Source organism: Anguilla anguilla, chromosome 3 (genome assembly GCF_013347855.1).
Source record: "Anguilla anguilla isolate fAngAng1 chromosome 3, fAngAng1.pri, whole genome shotgun sequence".
Taxonomy (NCBI): Eukaryota; Metazoa; Chordata; class Actinopteri; order Anguilliformes; family Anguillidae; genus Anguilla; species Anguilla anguilla.
Genome location: NC_049203.1, coordinates 62,214,146 through 62,221,298, shown reverse-complemented (window position 1 = coordinate 62,221,298; position 7,153 = coordinate 62,214,146). Strand labels below are relative to the sequence as shown.

At 40.6% G+C, this 7,153-nt stretch overlaps 1 long non-coding RNA gene across 1 annotated transcript in view; it reads right to left on the bottom strand.

The window, feature by feature from the left end:
- Positions 1-667: 667 nt before the first annotated feature.
- Positions 668-7,153, bottom strand: part of LOC118223019 — a 125,426-nt gene continuing 118,940 nt past the window's right edge. Inside the window, exon 3 of the long non-coding RNA XR_004764382.1 lies at positions 668-1,461. This is a non-coding gene — a long non-coding RNA (uncharacterized LOC118223019). The remainder of the gene's footprint in view (positions 1,462-7,153) is intronic.

Sequence of the window (7,153 nt, the reverse complement as noted above, 5' to 3'; positions counted from 1 at the left end):
CAACAGTAGGCCTGCGAGAACATAGCAACAGCATTTCAGGACAGCACACTCTTGTCCATGTGTCCACCAAAATTTGCACAGTCAGCGCAGTAATTATCTTCAGTGTGCCACAGCCGAACTACGTCTAATGTGCCGGAGTGCTGACTATTGCCAGGTCAGAGAAGCCCCTATTGAACAGCGAGGTGATCTACACCCTGCCAAATTAAGTCCTCTTCCCCCTGAATGATGTTACGGCTCATTATTTGTCACTCCTCTGATTTCCATAGAACCTCAACGGAAAGCCTCACTCAGAAGCCGCTCTCTCTCGTGCTATAATGGAGAGCCAGCAGGAAGTGGTTTCAGATTTCTCCCTTAACAGGTTTTATCTATCCATGATTTCTAATCTTTCCAAAATATATTAGGTCACACTTTACCCTAAATTTATGTAGCCTTGGCACCGCTTTAAACATTAATGCTTTATCTACCCGAAGGACTCAGACAAGCTATCCCACTGCAGATTCTGTTGCTTAGACTCTGTTAATATATCTTGAAGTTCTCGAGATCACCTGGACTTCCAGTACTTTGAAAGGAAATGGTAGTACTGCAGATATACAAAGTTCATTCAAGTATAAATGTAATTTATATTCGATTAAAAGATGTGTTTTATTTCAAAGAATGGATAAATAGTTCAAGAAAATAAATGAGAAAAGATATGGCTGAATTAATTGTCATGAAATGCGATTTTGACCCGTTTCATTATCCTCATCTCAGTAATTAACGTCTTCACAATCCCAACCATAATTCACCTAATCCTTATCGACTTGTCTTAATCATCATCATATTCAATCATTTAAATCATCACCCTTAACCCTTGGTCTTTTAACAGCATTCCGTTCTTCAAAAACATCTTTTTCATAATCACCATAACCATAAATAATCTATTTTACACACTATTATATCACACAATAATAAGTATTATTATTATGTATTTATAAAACATCTTTCATAAAAATTATTTGTAGCATATAGTGTTTACTGAAAACATGTGACATACAAAGATTATAATAACACTTGTTCCAAGAAGACAAAAAAAAAAGGGAAATAGAAAGGGAGAATACTAAAACACTAAAAGGAAATAAATAAAAGCAGGATTAAACAAATAAATCAAGGCTAAAGGAAAGAATTTGAATAAAAGCATAAAATGCAACACAAATGAACCAAAAGCTAATGCACAATATAAGACGCATTTTCAGAACACCTTTAAAACCAGCTACACAGTTGGTGCATCTCTGACCTGTAGGACCAGGACTGACTCGCAGTCTAGGAATATGAAAGGAAAAGAAAGATTTGTCTGCTCTTTTGTACTCAACTTTCGGGATACAGAGAAGTCCAGCATCTATCTTAGCAGATCAGAGGGTATTGCTTGGGCTGACATTTTTCCAAAACTCCAGCAATGTATCCTGGTTGCCAAGTCATTCAGGGCTTAAAAAAACAAGTTTAAGAATTAGAAAAATCAATTCTAAAACAAACAGTGCAAAGCAGCAGCCAGTGCAAAGACGCAAGTACTAGGGTAATATGAGCTCTCTTCCTTGCTTCGGTCAATAGTCTAGCAGCAGCATTTTGAGATACACTGTAATCTTTCTACACTGTGCTTTTGAAGGCCAGAGAAAAGAGCAGTACAATAATCTAGCCTACTTCAGACAAATGTGTGAATTAATTTTTCAGCATCAGACTGTGAAAGAAAGGATCTAATTCTCACTGTGTTCTGAAGGTGAAAAAAACCCACTTTAGTGTTTCTTAAATGGGGCTTAAAGCTCAAGTATGAATCTAAGATTACACCTAGGTTTCCCACCTCTGGTTTAATGTTTCCTTGTAGCCCTGTAGATATGTTATTTTATTTTGGTATTTTGATTCTAATATTTAAACTTCAGTCTCATCTTGGTTACGTTCGAATAAATCTGTTAAGGCATCCAAGTTTATGTTTTCCAGGCATTCTATTGGATGCTTAATGGCACTGTTATGATGAGGTCACCCTGAGGTATACAGCTGAGTGTCATGCATAGCTATACAAGCTAATGTTGTGCTTCTAGTTATACTGTTAAGGGGGGGGGTGGGGATTGGGGGGTGGGCACATAGACAAATTAGCAGAAAATGGATCCCTGTGGTACTCACCATACGATAAACCATTTTGGAAGTGGTATCTCCGAGGGTAATACGGTGTCGTCTCTCTATCAAATTCAATTTTCAACAATTGAGCACTGTGCTGGAGACTCCACTTTGGAGGCAATGGAGCAAAATTGCATGATCTACTCTACCAAAAGCAGCAGTCAGATCCTATAAAACAAGAACAGACGCACTCCTCGCATCTATGTTCAGTCAAAGGTTACTTTCTACAATTAACAGCTACAAAGGTGACAAAAGTTTTTTGTCATAAACAAAGGTTTCACAACTACATTCTTCAGTGCATCGAGAATCTACTCATCAATAAGGAGCAGTCCACAAAAGAAAAGAAAAAAACCAACAGGGTTTAAAAATATCTTTAAAAACATAGTGGGCATCAGAACTAGCCAGCAAGCAGAGGGATTGGATTGCAGAACAGGTTTTCAGAGCAGTTCTGTGTCAATCAGGATGAAAAGATTCATAGCAGCATCACACAGTAATTTGGAAACAAACAGTTCCTCATTTGCTCCAAACTGTATTATGTTTTATTTGGCTGTTGTAACTTTCCCTGGAAAAAGTTATATGTATAATAAGAATTTCCACCGGAATAATAATAAACCCACGGCTTCACAATCCTTCTAAATTAAATTAATTGGGCATACCTGCACCTGAGTCTGTCTCCCCGTGTGACCACAATAAACTCAGCTAGCTTGTAAACAGAGTCCTCCCTTGATTTTTAATTTTGTTAGCATGGTCTAAATACCTGTCCAAAAACTGCCTGTCCAATGGGAGTACATCCAGGCCTGGATAATACTGGAGAAATAATTCATCAACGCATAGCTATTTTTACTCATTCAAGTTTTGTTCAGTTTTATCCAAGTATATACTTCGCATTACACAAAAAGCATGTAGATAGTTACAATCTAAACATGAATTGATATTGCACTATATTTAAAGTACATTCCCTAAAACGTCATTTGTAATAATAATCTGTTCCTCCCCTCCAACAATCCAATTCCAAAAAGGAGAGTAATTGTAATCTTTTCACATTGGGTAGAATTTGTGGTCTGGACCAATTAGAACATTCTCTAATTACCTATTTAAAGAGCACAAAGGTAATTGTGAAGAGGTTCAACTATTAGATAATACTATGTTTTCATTTCCAGCAATCGAAAGCAATCCTGCTTTTTTCAACCTTTTAACTACACTGCCCATTTATGTTGACCCAAGTGAAATATCACAGTGCAGTTCTGGGTAAGGCCTTTGAAACTTGAGAGCACATACTGCATGTGCTCGTTTTCAGCAGGCCTCCCACGTCCACTTCTGAAGGTAGTATGATTTCAAACAGGATCGGGAGAAAATGATGAAAAACAAGATGATGAAGAAAAAGAAGAGAAGAAAAAAAACCCCACTGATGTCATCACGCATGTTGATTAGGCGCAATTATACGATCTATGATTGGACCCTGAAGACCAGATTCTGTAACCATGACTGATGAATTAAATAAAATACAATAAATAAATAAATAAATACATACATAAATATATAAATAAAAAACCCAGCCTGAAAATGTTGCCGCCGCCGCCCCCCCCGTGGTTAGCGCAGCTTTAAGCCCGTGTGATATTAATATTCATTTTCCGTATTTTAATGAAGCAGGCAACAGGCTCGGGGCGGCCGGGGCGCGCGGCGTTCGGCGCCAGCAGAGACGCAGCCGAACAGTCAAACGCTGGGGAGGAGGAGGAGGAGGAGGAGGAGGAGGAGGGCTGGATGTCTCCTTCCCCTGGGCTCCGTAATAACGAGACGGTGCCACAACATCGCCGCCAATTATAGCCACTCCCAGACAGATGCCTTCAGTCCACAGAAAGCCCCGCGACCCCGCCCCCCCCCCCCCCCTCAACCACCCCCCCACCCTCCTCCGGATCTCCCCGACCCCCCCTCAACCACCCCCCCCCCCCCCCCTCCGGATCTCTCCTTGGTTATAGCCATCCATCAATTCATCACCACCAATTCTTCATTCTTATTTATAGCGCTTTTAAAAAAAGAGGAAACATGCCGTTCTGCTGGCTGGTGTGATCACAAGCACAGTATAACTGAACATGAGACACAAACACAAACACGCAGGAATGTTGTGAATCCAGTACAACTGTGTAAGCCTCTCTCAAGTTTCACCATTATTATCATCGTTATTATTTTTTTTTTTAACAATGCAAAGGCTGTAATGGTCGGTTCGTTTCTGTGAAGCATTCCAGGCAAAGCACAGTACAGGAAGGCTTTTTTTTTTTTTTAAGGAAGCTCTCAGGGCTGTGTGAACGTGAGGAGGCGTACACCGAGCGCGGTCAGACGTTTACCGCAGAAGCACTCTTCTACTCAGGTGTACAGACGGCGCGCAAATACACCGGCAATCACGTTCAAGGGGCCCGGCTCGCAACGGCAAACAGTTGCCGGTGAATTCGGTCATAATGTCTGATATTCTGTAAAACACCGCCGTAAGAGGTAGACAGGCGGGGCGTGAAATCACCTCCTCTTCTCCCAAATAGCATCACAGAGCGCCGTGTCCTTTTTTCTCTGCGCGCGTGTGTGTGCTTTCAAAACAAGACACTTGATCGCTTTGCTGTGTTTTTCCAGGAGAGCGTTCGTTGTAAAATGCAAAGCAGCAGACTCTGACAAGGTGAGCTATTACCGCAGCATCATGCTCCCGTGACGCTAGCGCTGTTGCTGCGTTTTCGCTGTAAATGAGGCTCACATTGGACCCTTTTAGCCTCCCGGTTCACCAAAAAGCTCTTGATGAAACAGACATGGAAACTGAAGGCATGTAATAGACTTTATGGTCGCTAAAAGCATCAGTCAGCACAGGTTGGCAAAACTGTAGGCTTCCCCGGTACCACAATCTGATTAACTAAGCATGGAAAAAAGAAGAAGAAAAAAACAGATATGAAGATCCTCAGTCAATTATGAGACATGAAATTTCCTTATGAAATTATTATTCCATCCAGCAATTAAATTACAGTCCCCAATATCTCATTAAAAAATAACACAGTGAGTACACATATTGCCCAAATGGGGCATATGGCTAAATTTGTAAACACAGGCAATGTGCCTACACATGCTGTGAAACCAGGGACAGCACTGCCATTACATAAGATGTGACATCTCTTTGATTCGTGTGATATGATATGGCCAGTTTTGTCATTTTATTCACTGAAACCAAAATTACAGCCAAAAAAAAACAAAAACACCCGACAAAAATGACTGATTTCATACGCAGGCAGGTGCCAATCCCAACAGTCCTGGTCACATCAATATTAAATAAAAGAAATATCACACACTGACATAAAAATAATAATAATAATAATAACAACAATAATAATAATAAAGAAGATTCCTTGAAGACATGGACAAGCTGTTTATCCTTAGTTATGCGTAAGACCCTCAATGACCACATATACATGCACACAATATTCCAAATAACAATCCTTTTTCTGGTTAGGGTCATATTAGAATTACGCCTTCATCCTGAAGCCAGTAGTCCTTTCTTATTCCTATATACAAGGTCAGCTGAATATTCCATTTATGTACTTCAGGCAGTGCTAAAGGATGGCATCTCTCTTCCAGTAATTTGTTCATGTTCTAGAAATGTTTAAGATTTGCTGGGTGTGAACCACTGGTATTGTTTTGTTTCTTTAACAAGGACCGCAAACATCGGCATGCTAACTCATGAAATGTAGGAGCCCATAAGTGCAGATCAATTAAAACATTTCCAATCTACTATACTATCTTCAGCCAGATTCCCCCATCTACAGTCGAATCCTTACCCAAAGTAATTAATAATTATTAATAATTATAATTTAAATGAATTGCATTAGTTTCACGAGTTAACATTGACAGCTGTAATACATTGCGTTTGTCCACCTTTGTCAAATTTACTCTGTGCTTCAACTAAACTCAGTACCTATTATTTTTGTCTGCTTAAACAAATCACTATTCCAATGTTTTCTGCTGTCCACAAACTGAAATTGTTTTAATACAGAACTGAAGATTTCTGTCGCCTCGTCACTCCAGAAGCGAGAGCTTTCTGCTTGCTCTAGTGAAACAGCTGACTGACATCAACACCCAAGACACTTTGCGAATGTGTAGGCCTGTGTGTGCCAACTGTGTTGACTTAAATGAAATAAGGTGTTTACATGCTTTTCATTTGAGTCTATAATTGGAGGCATATCCAACCTATCCTATCTGGATTTTGCATATTTGGAATGAGGGCTTAACCATGTTTCGTTTTTTTCAGAAGGTGTCTACATGGACACCAGTATAACCAGAATATTCGAGTTTTCCTACTGAGATCAGAAAAACGATGTAAACGTGTCACCGAGAATTTGACCCTATAGAAGTTTCTGGATCAAAACAGAAAGAAAAACAGAAGCTCGCAGCTCGCTGTGAAAAGCAGCTGTAGCGTCCAGAGAGCCAGTAGGCACGCGCGAGCTTGCTAACGGACGTGGCAGCGCACAGAATGCTACCTGCCCGCCACCAGAGCACGGCTCGGATTGTGTCTGCTCCTCAGTGCCGGGACTATATCCATCTCCCTCCGAGACAGCAGCCACTGTCTGGCAGTTGTGGACTGAATGGAGAATGAGGTTCCCGGACTGAAGCCACTAGCTCCCTTCTCCATGTGGGGGTGGGTTGGTACATTTGCAGTCTGAATGCGAAAGCTCCAATGCGAGCACACAAGCACGTGTACATTCACGGCCGAGCGGAATAACATTGTGACGTCGCTCACCTGTCTGTTCTCGCTAAGTGAAGCAGGTGAAACTACAGGACTGAACGGAGAAAGGAGATCCACAATTACAGACAATATTCATGTACAATAAGTCCATGAATCCATGTTCATCTCCCAAACCTTCTCATCGACTCCCCCGCCCGCCCGCCCGCCCCCCCACCCCCACCATCACCTCATTAAAAATACTAATTTTGTTTACTTTAAATAACACAAATAACAATAACATAAATTATCTTGTTTAAA